A 16254-nucleotide genomic window follows, 5' to 3' on the forward strand; every position below is an offset into this window, starting at 1 on the left:
CACCAACCAAGGGAGACACAACAGCACCCCATAGTGGAGAAAAAATATACAAAAGTATTAAAACTTAATTAAAAATACAAAAATGTACAACAATAAAAAATAAACTCAGTTTGTCATTGAGATATTTAGCTTCAAAATACAAGTCACAATCATCACATAAAGAGCCAAAACAAGCCCAATGAAGCCAAGAAGTAAGGCTCATATTTCATAAATTATACAAATATAGCGGATGGGAAGATTATATAGAATACAAACATACATTATAGTTTTAATCAGTCCTAATCCTTACACCCAAAGACAAAGCTATCCAAAAATGGAGCAAAGTTAATTGCTTCATTTAGCCCTGGAAGAGATGTGTCTTTTAAAAAATAAAGACATTTTGCTTTGCACTTGAGAAGACCTGCAGGCTCTTCCCTGTGTGTTCTGGTTTATATTATCAAGAGCCAAAAATGTAAAAAGGGGACCTGATATCTATGATCCACAACTATATGTCTACCAAGTGTGCTATAGATGTCACCACTGTTAAGCCCCGTACACACGTACCGATTGTCGGCCGTAAATATTCGGCCGACGACCAATCGGCCGATTGTAGGCTTGTTAGTATGATGCTTCCGACGGCCGACAGTGCACTTTCGGCCGAAAAGAATCTGTCGTGTAGGCATTAAAATTTTTGTTGGCCAACACCAGAACGGCCAATTGTTCGCCAGTCAGTACAGAATTCGGCCGACAATCAGCAGATTTGCAAGACTGGGCATGCTCAGAAAAGAAAAAACACACGGAAAGTTAACCATCACATGACATCACTTCTGCAGTCGGCTGTTGTTGGCCGACAAAATTCGTGTGCAGTCTTTTGCAGTTTTCAACAGACACGACAGCCCTGGACAAAAGACGGCCGAACGTTCGGCCGACGATCGCTACGTGTGTACGGGGCATCAGTTACCGAGATGTGGTCATACAATCTCTTCCACCAAGACCTATGTGTTTTGCCCACAACCCCCTGACATATATATTTTACTTCAGCAGTATTATAATTTACAAAGTGCCTGGGCAAATAATTCCTACCATTAGGTAACAGAATAATATTTTTTTTTCCATACAGATAAAGGGGCAGTAATGAAATCCACCACATTTGAATGTGCAAAAGAATTTTCAGGGGTCACCTCTTTTGTCACCCCTATATTTACTGTCAGTGATTTTGTCTCAAATGGAGAGGGCTCTATGAAAAGTGATCTGAGTTTTAGCTTTGATACACTTGCCAGCTTTCACATCAGATTTCAATAGAGGCCAGTATTTAGTGATAATTTCCCTGATTTTAGAGTGTTACATATATTGCATTAAAATGCGAGTTTCAAAATGAGTTTCTGACTGAACTTTCATCTTATAAATTAAGTCATGCCATGATTTGCATGTAGTCTAACTGTAGGCTTTCCTCAGACATGTCTTTAAGCACCCTAGATCTCTTAAACGCACAAGCAAGGCTTGAGTCTCTTTCTTAAATGTCTCCTCACTGGAACACACTCTGAAGATGGGGGTACTGGCTATAAGGGTTAGATCTCACCAAAGATTTGGGATAAAAGCTGTCAGCTAACTATGTAACTATGTAGCTCTTAAAATAGTGTTCCTTGCAATGGGTTTTCTAAAAAGGAACTCTCCACATTACCCATATTGTTGACTTTCACCTTAACATCCAAGAATGTGAATTTCCTTCTATTACAAGACATACTGAATTGTAAGTATCAATACTGATGTACTTCAAAAACTTTTTAACAATATCTCTGGACCATCCCAAATGAGACAAATCTCATCTATATACAGTACCTGTGCCGAGCCAGAATGTCACACAGGTACATAGTTGAAGACTTGTCTAGGTGGAGCTCCTGTTCCCACTCCCCCATGTACAAATTTGTAAAGGATGGGGCACAACACGTCCCCATCACTACACCTTTCCTCGAGGAAGTGGAAGCCATTAAGGAGGAAACATTGTGTGGCAAAACAAAATGAATCAAGTTCAAAATGAATGTGTTTCGTTCATATTCACATTGACTTTTTTGGTGGAGACATTTTTTTAATTAACTTTTCGTGTGGGATAAAAGGGATAGAACATGACATTCTACATCTATTGTAACAAGATAAGCCCCCTTAGGAAACGACAGACCTTTTGCAGAATGTTCAACTTGTCCTTAACAAATTAAGGATTCAGCTCAAAATGGTCTTAGTACCATATCAATTAATCTACTAGCATTTTCAGTTAAACTTAGGTCTTCCAGGGGGATGCTCAGGGTTCTTTTGAATCTTGGGCAGTGCATAAAACACTGGGCTCTTGGGAAAAGAGGTTCTAATATATTCCCAAATACTGTGAGTGATAATTAATGATGAGCCGAATATCCAACTGTTCGGTTTACACCAGAACATCTCGAACAGGAGAAATGTTCTAGCGAACATGCAAACTCAATTAAAGTCTATGGGACATGAATAAGAGAAATCAAAAGTCCTAATTTTAAAGGTTTAAATGCAAGGTATTGGCCTAAAAAAGTGTTTGGGGACCTGGGTACTGCCCCCCCCCACCCCAAAGCACCTTGCTCCCATCAAGAGACAGGGGTCTCTTCCCCACAATCCTGGGCTGTTGTTGTGGGGGTCTGTGGGGGGGAGGCTTATCGGAATCTGGAAGCCCCCTTTATCAAGGGGGCACCCAGATCCCAGCCCCCCATGTGAATGGATATCGGGTACATCGTTCCCCTACCTATTCACCCAAAAAATAAAGACAAAAGCCAGTTTTGGACAAGTCCTTTATTAAAAAATAAAAATAAAAAAAATAGTGTCCCCCGATGATCAGTCACCCGCCCGCCCAAAAAATAGAAAAAACTAACAAAAAAAAAGCTCCTGCTTTTTCGGATGCTTCCCGTGCTATGAGCTGTTTTGAGTTTGACAGCTCTTTTATAGGGATCTGATGTCACAAGCCGCCCCACAATGCACTGCTCAGGTACAGTGAATAAATTACTGATGTCATGTAATTTATTTACTGCATCTGAGCAGTGCATTGTGGGGTGGCTCGTGATGTCAAATCTCTATAAAATAGCTATCAAACTCAAAACAGCTCATAGCGCGGGAAGCGTCCAAATAAGCAGGAGCTTCTTTTTTTTCCTTTCTATTTTTCGGGCGGGCGGGCGAATGATCATCGGGGGACATCATTTTTTAATTTTTATTTTTGAATAAAGGACTTGTCCGAAATTGACTTTTGTCTTTATTTTTTTGTACACTTTTTTGGTGAATGGGTAGGGGTACAATGTACCTGATATCCATTCACATGGGTGGTCGGGATCTGGGGACCCCCTTGTTAAAGGGGGCTTCCAGATTCTGATAAGCCTCCCCCCACAGACCCCCACAACCACAACCCAAGGTTGTCGGGAAGAGACCCCTGTCCCCATCAACATGGGGGAGAGGTGCTTTGCGGTAGGACATGTCTCCTGGTATGGGTCAGGGGGAGCTCGCTTGCCCCCACCCCCATCCTGGCCAGCCAGGCTGTGTGCTTGGATAAGGGTCTGGCATGGATTTTAGGGGGAACCCCAAACCATTTTTTTTAAATTTTGGCATAATTTTGGCAATACTGACATAAACTGGTATAAACTGAAGTGTATATATATATATATATATATATATATATCTTTGTGGTATACACTGCACATACATCTGATCTCAACAATCTTAAAAGCAAAAATCTCTCTCCCTGCCAGCAATGTATTATTAACTATAGAATTCCACTTATAAATCACCCGCTGGCCAAGGGATCAAAACCCACAACCTCACAATTGCAAGCCTGGCATTCAAACACCTACACCACCGTCAAGCATGCTTAGGCTGAATACACTCTCCCTGTCTAACTAACTTCTATCTCACCCTACACACAGTGGATGAGATAGAAGTTAGTGTGTTCAGCCTAAGCAGGCTTGATGGTGGCATAGGTGGTCGAATACCAGGCTTGCAATTGAGATGGTTGTGGGTTTGAATCCCCTTTCCAGCCGGTGATTTATTGGAATCTGGGGTCAGAGTCCATGATAGGGCAGGAACTCGAAGTTCCTGCAAGGAAGCCCATTTATTTGTCATTTGTTGAACAAGCGAACAGCCAATGTTCAAGTTGAACTCGAAGCTCATCCCTAGTGATAATCCTGTCCTTTTCCAGGTACAGGACATATCAATGGTGACATGTTGTGTATCAATACAATTTATTATGTCTTGTCAATTACATTCTTGGATGTTGAGGTGAAAGTCAACAATATGGATAGGCTGGAGAGTTCTCTGTCCAGAAAACCCACTGCAGGGAACACTAATTTAAGAGCTGACAGCTTTCATCCCAAATCTTTGGTGAGAGCTATCTGTTATAAGCCAGTGCCTCCATCTTCAGAAGGTGTGTTGCAGTGAGGATGTCTTTAAGAAAGAGGCTCAAGCCCTGAGTGTTTGTTTAACCGCTTCACGCCGGCAGTATGCATATGTGCTGCCTCTCGACGGGTGTGCCTTAATGCTGAGAGGCAGCATATATGTATACCAGAATGCAAACAGAGCTGTGCCAAGAGCAAGTGCCCTGCTCGCTCCTGGCACAGTTAACATAAAGCTCCCAATCTCTACCTGCGTCCAGGAGCTTTCTGATCATGTGATCGCTGTGACAGTCAATCACAGCGGTCACATGATTAGAAACCCCACCACATCTCCTGACATTAGAAACCTCTTAAAGGGTCAGAAATGTGGGTTCTCAAAGACATACCTGAGGAAAACCTACAATAAGGCTATATCCAAATCACAGCATGACTTAATTTATAGGATGAAAGCAATTTCTGAAACCCGCATTATTTTGCAGTATACTTAACTAGGGATGATCGAACGGTTCGGGTTGACCATCGGTTCGACCCGAACATTGGCTGTTCGAAATTCGGCCAAATTCCGAACTTTTTGTGGAAAAAGTTCGGTATTCGGCCACCAGAACCGACCAAAATGCAATGGGACAGGAACTGGGCTTTAAAAGCCCATGATTGGCCCAGAAACATCAGTAAAATGTGGCGCAAACACCTAGTGCATTACCTGTGGTACTGTTAAAATTGGTTTAATAAAAATGCTGAATGCATACTCACAAACATGAAGAATAAAAATCGTATTGCAAATTCCCGTCACCCATGTGTTAGACCATGTCCTGGAAATTGCGACCGCTAACGCGTTTCAGGAGTCAAGCTCCCTTCCTCAGAGCTGGTCATGTCATAGCAGATTGAAGTTTATATAGAGAGTAGCTCAGTGTTCCTCTGCCTCTTCCCCTCCCATGCTCCTCCCTCCCCCCGGGAAGGAGGGGGCGGGACCATCCAGTGTCAACAAAAATACTCCTGATGGGCCTATGTCTCAGTCCTCATATCTCTATGGCCTCCAATAACATGTTTCACGCCTCTTACCACACATCTAATGGAGACTGTCACACAAGCACACAGCCACAACCTGCACATGTCACAACAGATGCCAAAACAAATGCTACAACACATTTCATTTCATTACTTCATTATTATTTATTTTTTCTATCTTTTTCATTTTTTCATTGTACCATTTTAGTATATGAACTGTTGAACATGACACTGTCAGCAGTTGTGTGAAATAAGTGTATAGTAGACTCATCATTTAATGTGTCTAAAGGATGCATTTCATCAGGTATTTTATTAGGAGTTCGGCCATACATAGGCCATTTTAGATTTATATATATACATATATATATATATATATATATATATATATATATATATATATTTTTACTATTGTATATCACATTGTATGTCTAAAGAGATGTTCACAGTAGCGAGTAGCATCAGGTTCCCATACCTTTGGAGATGCTGGGAATCCTGCACTCCAGTAGATCCATTAAGGAGGCCTTATAAGGAGGGATTGTCCAGTGTACAACGAAACTATTTTGGATGCGCAGTCTCATGTCCATTCTCTTATAAACACAATATAAACACATTTTTTCAAATTAATTAGTACTTCAAGTACACAAGTATATAGCACGGCCGTTTTTAAGTAACATCATTTACATACAGAGGGTAAATAGGGCCACTAACCAACATAGGACCCAATTTCAAACAGATGTGGCCCTTATTTTGGTACCTGGGACAATGATGTCTTGGGGGACACAACCGTTCGTATGGACAGGGCAGTCTAAGTTTCAACAAGTAATATGAGCAGTGCAGTTTTCAGTTTGACCGCTAGATGGCAGTGTATTTAACCAGGGCTCTAGTCGAGCCTGCATACACGTTTCCATGGATACGGTCGGGGGCGGGCCTCACATAGAGCTTCCGCCCCGCTCTACAGATGACGATGCAACACAGGTCCTGGAACGCAGAGGAGATGGCGTGCGTTCCGGGACCAGGAAGCTACAATCCCTCGAGGAAATCATGGCTTCTGAGGAGCCATGGCGCACTCCATCAGTTTTACTAGCTACATTCCGGCTTGAGAGGGCCCTGAGGATGAAGATGCGAGCGGCCAATAGTTGGACACTGCTATCGCTTCCAGTGCAATCGGACAGGAGTGTTCGCAGGGGAGTCCTGGTGAGTTGTGCATGCACTGCAGGTCCTGTTGGAGGGGGCATGTCTGGAGTGTACACGGACTTGTGTGACAGCGTGAGACATTTGTGTGCACGTTGTCCAGGTGTTGCTCCTGGACCGTATTCCCAGCCTTGGGGTCCCCTGTGTTGTAGCATTTGTTTTGGCATCTGTTGTGACATGTGCAGGTTGTGGCTGTGTGCTTGTGTGACAGTCTCCATTAGATGTGTGGTAAGAGGCGTGAAACATGTTATTGGAGGCCATAGAGATATGAGGACTGAGACATAGGCCCATCAGGAGTATTTTTGTTGACACTGGATGGTCCCGCCCCCTCCTTCCCGGGGGGGAGGGAGGAGCATGGGAGGGGAAGAGGCAGAGGAACACTGAGCTACTCTCTATATAAACTTCAATCTGCTTTGACATGACCAGCTCTGAGGAAGGGAGCTTGACTCCCGAAACGCGTTAGCGGTCGCAATTTCCAGGACATGGTCTAACACATGGGTGACGGGAATTTGCAATACGATTTTTATTCTTCATGTTTGTGAGTATGCATTCAGCATTTTTATTAAACCAATTTTAACAGTACCACGGGTAATGCACTAGGTGTTTGCGCCTCCTTTTCTTTTCTTTTATGCATCCGTTTGGAGTTCCCTGCCTGAGGAGAGCAGCACGCCAGTCTTCCCCTTCGGAGTGAGTGCTTGGCTGATTATTTATCAGTAAAATGTGTTTGTAGTGACTACGGGGTCCAGAGCCCAATGAGGAGTGAATACGCCCCCCAGTATATAACATAGCCCCGCCAAAACTCTAGCACTGTAATACAGGGGCTGTGGAAGAGAGTGGAAGCATTTGTGTTGCTCCAGTGTCATTTTGCAATTATTAGTGTGAGGAAAGGGATATGCAGTGTAGTTAGGGTACTATATACCACTATAGTTAGATTCAATAATCAATTTTTTGTAGGGAAAGTTTTAAGTGTCAGGGTGACCGTAGTGTAGTTTAGGGTGAACTGACTCTGCTATGCCAGGGTGACCGTAATGTAGTTTAGGGTGAACTCACTCTGCTATGCCAGGGTGACCGAACTCTTCCATGTCAGGGTGACCGTAATGTAGTTTAGGTTGAACCGACTCTGCTATGCCAGGGTGACCGTAATGTAGTTTAGGGTGAACTCACTCTGCTATGCCAGGGTGACCGAACTCTTCCATGTCAGGGTGACCATAATGTAGTTTAGGGTGAACTAACTCTGCTATGCCAGGGTGACCCCACTATGGAATAAAAAAACACAATTTTGAAGCCCTAAAACCCAATAAATGCCCCTAAAAAGTGCCTAGGGTTCTGGGTCATGTCCCAGGGACTATTAATCACACAAAAAAAGTTCTTAAAAATTGTCGTTTTTGATAGAGAGCCAATTATTGAAAAAAATATTGAAAAAAAAATGATATTTAGTGTCTGGGGGTCTAAAAAGTGCACCTGTGAAGTTTTGGCTCTGTAGCATGTCCAGAACCAGAAAAAAAAAGATTATTTTTCTTAGAATTTCAGTAGTGCGGGGATGGTGTTACCCTCCTTTCACACCTGGCGTTTTTGTTTCAGGTGTTTATTGGGCGTTTTTTGGGTGTCTTTTGAGGCAGGCATGACATCTGAACTTCTGTATAGGGGTATATATATATATATATGTGTGTGTGTATGTTGTCAGAATATTTATACTGCTCTGAATATAACAGTGTCTATTTATGTCAATAAGCAAAGATCTGTGAGGAAGGAGAATCTCCACTTATTTCCACAAATCAATATGTAGCGAATTATTTTTAATTGCTTAATTTCTTTTTAAAAGCATATACCAATCTTAGTGAGTACAGTCTACAGTATGGAATATATAAAAATATTTATTCACAAGACATGTATTCACAATAAATGATCAAATTGGAAATGACACAAAATGATAACTCTACATAAAATACAAACTTCAAACAATCAATGCAATGTTTTAGCTCAATAATGAAAGTGAAAGTGAAAGCAAGATTACAATTTCCCCAGGCATAGCATAAACCATAGGTAAGTATTCTATATAAACAGACCACAATTGTCTGCGGATCAAAAGCTTTTTAGAGAAAAATCTACTATGGTTTATACGGCTGGGATTGTAATCTTATTACCCTTAAATATGCAATATAAAACATATAAGGAAGGAAATAAACAATTGGTAATTATAATAATAATCAAATAAACACAGCAAAGTTATATTTACCACACTTAAGATGGCTGCTAGCTTCAAATGGTCGTTACCAGAGTCCTAAGATGGACGCCTTCCCAAGATGGTGGCTTCCCTCAAAGTTTCAGATAAATGATGGAGCAAGATGGAGTATGTCTGGATGAGTATATAAATGGATGTAGTAGTGTGTATGTTGCAAGTGTAAAGGGTGTTGTCAGTATGTAATAATGTGTAATCTCTCACATCTGGGTTCTCCTTTTTATATGGTATGAACAAAGGACTATTAAAATTGCCATAAGTTAAACCCAGAGGGATGAAACATTATCCCCATCGGTTTGGATATTCTATGCATTAACTGGTGAACTGGTGAGGTCATAGTCACACCTCTCCTAATAACCCAATATTTTGTATAATAAAATTAAAGGATGATTTCTCTATATTTAAGATTAATCATAAAAGCAATATAAAAACGTGTCCATACTCTCAGTACATACATAAATGTCCCTCTAATTTCCATCATTTACCCTGGCAAGCAATGCCATTTATAAAGATAATGATTATAATACAATATATATTTATATTGGAAAATACTGAATTACCACAAGACTGCATTTGGTATTATCTCCACAGGAGGCAACATTGTACTGCTCATTAGATTCAGTATTTAAATATGTCATAACATACAATAGCCCACTATTTAAAGATAACCTTTGACCTGTCTGGCTAGTGAAGATCCATTAATTATTTGACCATGACATATGCTGTCAGACATTGCGTCTGGCTTGTAGTATTTATGATTACCTTAAAAACTTAAACACAAGCTTACATAAAGTGAGGTAATTAGTTACAGGATACACATGTCCTTACACTTAATAGAAAATTATTCTAAGCAAGATTTGTTATTTAGCAATAATATAAACCCAACATATGGTAGACAGATAATTTCTAAATATGTATATGCCTTACATAATATAATGACATAATTATTGCTAATATCTTCCCACACATTATAATGTATCTTTAAAACTTATATATATTTTAAATGTCTGATAGAGTATACTGGGCTATTGTCCATTGTTACAATACTTACAGACAGACTGGCATTTGTAAGAGACTAGGGTTGAGCGAACACGGACTGTATTATTTGTGTTCGTACCGAATAATTGGATTTTTGTTACCCGAACACGGACCCGAAAACTTTACTGTATATTCGGGTAAAAATCCGTGTTCGGTCGTTTTATTTCCGGGTTTTGCATGCTTTGGCGTGCTTTTCATGGCGGGCTTTCAACAGCCAATCAACAAGCGTTTAACTGGTGTGCCTAAGCCATCCCAGCCATGCCTACAAATGTATCAGTAGCTGTGATTGGCCGTCTGAAGCATGTGACCAAGTCTTTATAAGTTCGAGGCAGCGCCGCTGCGGCGTCATTCTGCTGTTTAGTTCAGGGAGAGAGCACACATCAACCTGCTGGCTGCTGATTAGGGACAGACAGGAAAAAAAAAATTTGTGTCCGGATAGAATTGAGGGACAGGTCGGAGTGTGTTAGGCAGGGCGAGTTGTAGGCATTTTAGGGAGAGAGTCTGCTGATTTTTAGGGTCAGTGTGTTCTACAAACTACAATCGATATTGCTGTGTGGGGTGGGGTTTGCAGTGACCGATCTACGATCTTAGCAATCCTTTTAGGGACAGAGTCTGCTGATTTTTAGGGTCAGACAGAGCGTTCTACAAACTACAATCAATATTGCTGTGTGGGGTGGGGTTTGCAGTGACCGATCTACGATCTTAGCAATCCTTTTAGGGACAGAGTCTGCTGATTTTTAGGGTCAGACAGTGCGTTCTACAAACTACAATCGATATTGCTGTGTGGGGTGGGGTTTGCAGTGACCGATCTACGATCTTAGCAATCCTTTTAGGGACAGAGTCTGCTGATTTTTAGGGTCAGACAGTGTGTTCTACAAACTACAATTGATATTGCTGTGTGGTTGGGGGTTTGCAGTCACCCGATCTACGATCTTATCAATCCTTTTAGGGACAGAGTCTGCTGATTTTTAGGGTCAGACAGTGTGTTCTACAAACTACAATCAATATTGCTGTGTGGTGTGGGATAGGAGATAGGCAGGTGTCAGTGGTCCACATCCATTTTGCTGTGTGTGGGCTGCAGTGAACACAATCTTTTTGGGGTGCAGTGAACACAATCTTTTTGGGGTACAGTGAACACAATCTTTTTGGGGTGCAGTGAACACAATCTTTTTGGGGTGCAGTGAACACAATCTTTTTTGCCCACTGAGGAGGAGGGAGAAAAGTATTTTTCTATCAGGCACTGTGTGCAGCATTTTTCCTTCAGCTGTGCTGTGCTGAGTGACTGATCATACACTGCTGTGTTCAGTTCACATGTGCTAATATTGAGTGGTTTCAAAAATCATACACTTTTTTTTCTATTCCACTATTCAATATACAGCCTTGAGTTAAAAAAAATTAAATTGTGGGCTGCAGCAGAGCTGAATGATATTTGGGGTTCATCTCATACTTCTGAAGATTTGAGGGTGCTGCCTGTTCCATACTCCTCCTACTCCTCATCCAGCCTTTTAGGGGTACAAACAATAGTAATTGGGGCCTAGTGTGCTTCTGTACGTGTGAGATACATACACTTTTTTTGATCATATTTCCTATTCCGCTATTCAATAAAAACCATTGGGGAATCAATTAAATTGCGGGATAGTCTGTGTTGGTACGTGTGAGATCCACCTTTCCAAGTTTTTGGGGTTCATCTCATACTTCTGAAGATTTGAGGGTGCTGCCTGCTCCATACTCCTCCTACTCCTCATTCAGCCTTTTAGGGGTACAAACAATAGTAATTGGGGCCTAGTGTGGTTTTGTACGTGTGAGATACATACTCTTTTTTTGATCATATTTCCTATTCCGCTATTCAATAAAAACCTTTGGGGATCAATTAAATTGCGGGATAGTCTGTGTTGGTGTTATATTCTCCGTGTTGTGAGAGACACAGGACTCTGGTCTGGAACAACGGTTGTTTATTCAGGACTCACTGTACAGCATTACAGGACAGCTCTGCATATCATACATCTCTACATGTGTCTAAAGATGGCCACTCTGCCCCTTGACCCTTGTCATCACTCCTGGGTGGAGCCAGCCTTAAAGTGACAGTACATGTGAAACCCTTCAGGTATAACAGTTGGTACGTGTGAGATCCACCTTTCCAAGTTTTTGGGGTTCATCTCATACTCCTGAAGATTTGAGGGTGCTGCCTGTTCCATACTCCTCCTACTCCTCATTCAGCCTTTTAGGGGTACAAACAATAGTAATTGGGGCCTAGTGTGGTTTTGTACGTGTGAGATACATACACTTTCTTTGATCATATTTCCTATTCCGCTATTCAATAAAAACCTTTGGGGATCAATTAAATTGCGGGATAGTCTGTGTTGGTACGTGTGAGATCCACCTTTCCAAGTTTTTGGGGTTCATCTCATACTTCTGAAGATTTGAGGGTGCTTCCTGTTCCATACTCCTCCTACTCCTGATTCAGCCTTTTCGGGGTACAAACAATAGTAATTGGGGCCTAGTGTGGTTTTGTACGTGTGAGATACATACACTTTTTTTGATCATATTTCCTATTCCGCTATTCAATAAAAACCTTTGGGGATCAATTAAATTGCGGGATAGTGTGTGTTGGTATGTGTGAGATCCACCTTTCCAAGTTTTTGGGGTTCATCTCATACTTCTGAAGATTTGAGGGTGCTGCCTGTTCCATACTCCTCCTACTCCTCATTCAGACTTTTAGGGGTACAAACAATAGTAATTGGGGCCTAGTGTGGTTTTGTACGTGTGAGATACATACACTTTTTTTGATCATATTTCCTATTCCGCTATTCAATAAAAACCTGTGGGGATCAATTAAATTGCGGGATAGTCTATGTTGGTACGTGTGAGATCCACCTTTCCAAGTTTTTGGGGTTCATCTCATACTTCTGAAGATTTGAGGGTGCTGCCTGTTCCATACTCCTCCTACTCCTCATTCAGCCTTTTAGGGGTACAAACAATAGTAATTGGGGCCTAGTGTGGTTTTGTACGTGTGAGATGCATACACTTTTTTTGATCATATTTCCTATTCCGCTATTCAATAAAAACCTTTGGGGATCAATTAAATTGCGGGATAGTGTGTGTTGGTACGTGTGAGATCCACCTTTCCAAGTTTTTGGGGTTCATCTCATACTTCTGAAGATTTGAGGGTGCTGCCTTTTCCAAACTCCTCCTACTCCTCATCCTGCCTTTAGGGGTACAAACAATAGTAATTGGGGCCTAGTGTGCTTCTGTACGTGTGAGATACATACACTTTTTTTGATCATATTTCCTATTCCGCTATTCAATAAAAACCTTTGGGGATCAATTAAATTGCGGGATAGTGTGTGTTGGTACGTGTGAGATCCACCTTTCCAAGTTTTTGGGGTTCATCTCATACTTCTGAAGATTTGAGGGTGCTGCCTTTTCCAAACTCCTCCTACTCCTCATCCTGCCTTTAGGGGTACAAACAATAGTAATTGGGGCCTAGTGTGCTTCTGTACGTGTGAGATACATACACTTTTTTTGATCATATTTCCTATTCCGCTATTCAATAAAAACCTTTGGGGATCAATTAAATTGCGGGATAGTCTGTGTTGGTACGTGTGAGATCCACCTTTCCAAGTTTTTGGGGTTCATCTCATACTTCTGAAGATTTGAGGGTGCTTCCTGTTCCATACTCCTCCTACTCCTGATTCAGCCTTTTAGGGGTACAAACAATAGTAATTGGGGCCTAGTGTGGTTTTGTACGTGTGAGATACATACACTTTTTTTGATCATATTTCCTATTCCGCTATTCAATAAAAACCTTTGGGGATCAATTAAATTGCGGGATAGTGTGTGATGGTACGTGTGAGATCCACCTTTCCAAGTTTTTGGGGTTCATCTCATACTTCTGAAGATTTGAGGGTGCTGCCTGTTCCATACTCCTCCTACTCCTCATTCAGCCTTTTAGGGGTACAAACAATAGTAATTGGGGCCTAGTGTGGTTTTGTACGTGTGAGATACATACACTTTTTTTGATCATATTTCCTATTCCGCTATTCAATAAAAACCTTTGGGGATCAATTAAATTGCGGGATAGTCTGTGTTGGTACGTGTGAGATCCACCTTTCCAAGTTTTTGGGGTTCATCTCATACTTCTGAAGATTTGAGGGTGCTTCCTGTTCCATACTCCTCCTACTCCTGATTCAGCCTTTTAGGGGTACAAACAATAGTAATTGGGGCCTAGTGTGGTTTTGTATGTGTGAGATACATACACTTTTTTTGATCATATTTCCTATTCCGCTATTCAATAAAAACCTTTGGGGATCAATTAAATTGCGGGATAGTGTGTGTTGGTACGTGTGAAATCCACCTTTCCAAGTTTTTGGGGTTCATCTCATACTTCTGAAGATTTGAGGGTGCTGCCTGTTCCATACTCCTCCTACTCCTCATTCAGCCTTTTAGGGGTACAAACAATAGTAATTGGGGCCTAGTGTGGTTTTGTACGTGTGAGATACATACACTTTTTTTGATCATATTTCCTATTCCGCTATTCAATAAAAACCTGTGGGGATCAATTAAATTGCGGGATAGTCTGTGTTGGTACGTGTGAGATCCACCTTTCCAAGTTTTTGGGGTTCATCTCATACTTCTGAAGATTTGAGGGTGCTGCCTGGTCCATACTCCTCCTACTCCTCATTCAGCCTTTTAGGGGTACAAACAATAGTAATTGGGGCCTAGTGTGGTTTTGTACGTGTGAGATACATACACTTTTTTTGATCATATTTCCTATTCCGCTATTCAATAAAAACCTTTGGGGATCAATTAAATTGCGGGATAGTGTGTGTTGGTACGTGTGAGATCCACCTTTCCAAGTTTTTGGGGTTCATCTCATACTTCTGAAGATTTGAGGGTGCTGCCTGTTCCATACTCCTCCTACTCCTCATTCAGCCTTTTAGGGGTACAAACAATAGTAATTGGGGCCTAGTGTGGTTTTGTACGTGTGAGATGCATACACTTTTTTTGATCATATTTCCTATTCCGCTATTCAATAAAAACCTTTGGGGATCAATTAAATTGTGGGATAGTGTGTGTTGGTACGTGTGAGATCCACCTTTCCAAGTTTTTGGGGTTCATCTCATACTTCTGAAGATTTGAGGGTGCTGCCTTTTCCAAACTCCTCCTACTCCTCATCCTGCCTTTAGGGGTACAAACAATAGTAATTGGGGCCTAGTGTGCTTCTGTACGTGTGAGATACATACACTTTTTTTGATCATATTTCCTATTCCGCTATTCAATAAAAACCTTTGGGGATCAATTAAATTGCGGGATAGTCTGTGTTGGTACGTGTGAGATCCACCTTTCCAAGTTTTTGGGGTTCATCTCATACTTCTGAATATTTGAGGGTGCTTCCTGTTCCATACTCCTCCTACTCCTGATTCAGCCTTTTAGGGGTACAAACAATAGTAATTGGGGCCTAGTGTGGTTTTGTACGTGTGAGATACATACACTTTTTTTGATCATATTTCCTATTCCGCTATTCAATAAAAACCTTTGGGGATCAATTAAATTGCGGGATAGTGTGTGTTGGTACGTGTGAGATCCACCTTTCCAAGTTTTTGGGGTTCATCTCATACTTCTGAAGATTTGAGGGTGCTGCCTGCTCCATACTCCTCCTACTCCTCATTCAGCCTTTTAGGGGTACAAACAATAGTAATTGGGGCCTAGAGTGGTTTTGTACGTGTGAGATACATACTCTTTTTTTGATCATATTTCCTATTCCGCTATTCAATAAAAACCTTTGGGGATCAATTAAATTGCGGGATAGTCTGTGTTGGTACGTGTGAGATCCACCTTTCCAAGTTTTTGGGGTTCATCTCATACTTCTGAAGATTTGAGGGTGCTGCCTGTTCCATACTCCTCCTACTCCTCATTCAGCCTTTTAGGGGTACAAACAATAGTAATTGGTGCCTAGTGTGGTTTTGTACGTGTGAGATACATACACTTTTTTTGATCATATTTCCTATTCCGCTATTCAATAAAAACCTTTGGGGATCAATTAAATTGCGGGATAGTCTGTGTTGGTACGTGTGAGATCCACCTTTCCAAGTTTTTGGGGTTCATCTCATACTTCTGAAGATTTGAGGGTGCTTCCTGTTCCATACTCCTCCTACTCCTGATTCAGCCTTTTAGGGGTACAAACAATAGTAATTGGGGCCTAGTGTGGTTTTGTATGTGTGAGATACATACACTTTTTTTGATCATATTTCCTATTCCGCTATTCAATAAAAACCTTTGGGGATCAATTAAATTGCGGGATAGTGTGTGTTGGTACGTGTGAGATCCACCTTTCCAAGTTTTTGGGGTTCATCTCATACTTCTGAAGATTTGAGGGTGCTGCCTGTTCCATACTCCTCCTACTCCTCATTC

The sequence above is a fragment of the Pelophylax lessonae genome, assembly GCF_965119305.1.
Source record: "Pelophylax lessonae genome assembly, chromosome: 10".
In the NCBI taxonomy this organism is placed as follows: Eukaryota; Metazoa; Chordata; class Amphibia; order Anura; family Ranidae; genus Pelophylax; species Pelophylax lessonae.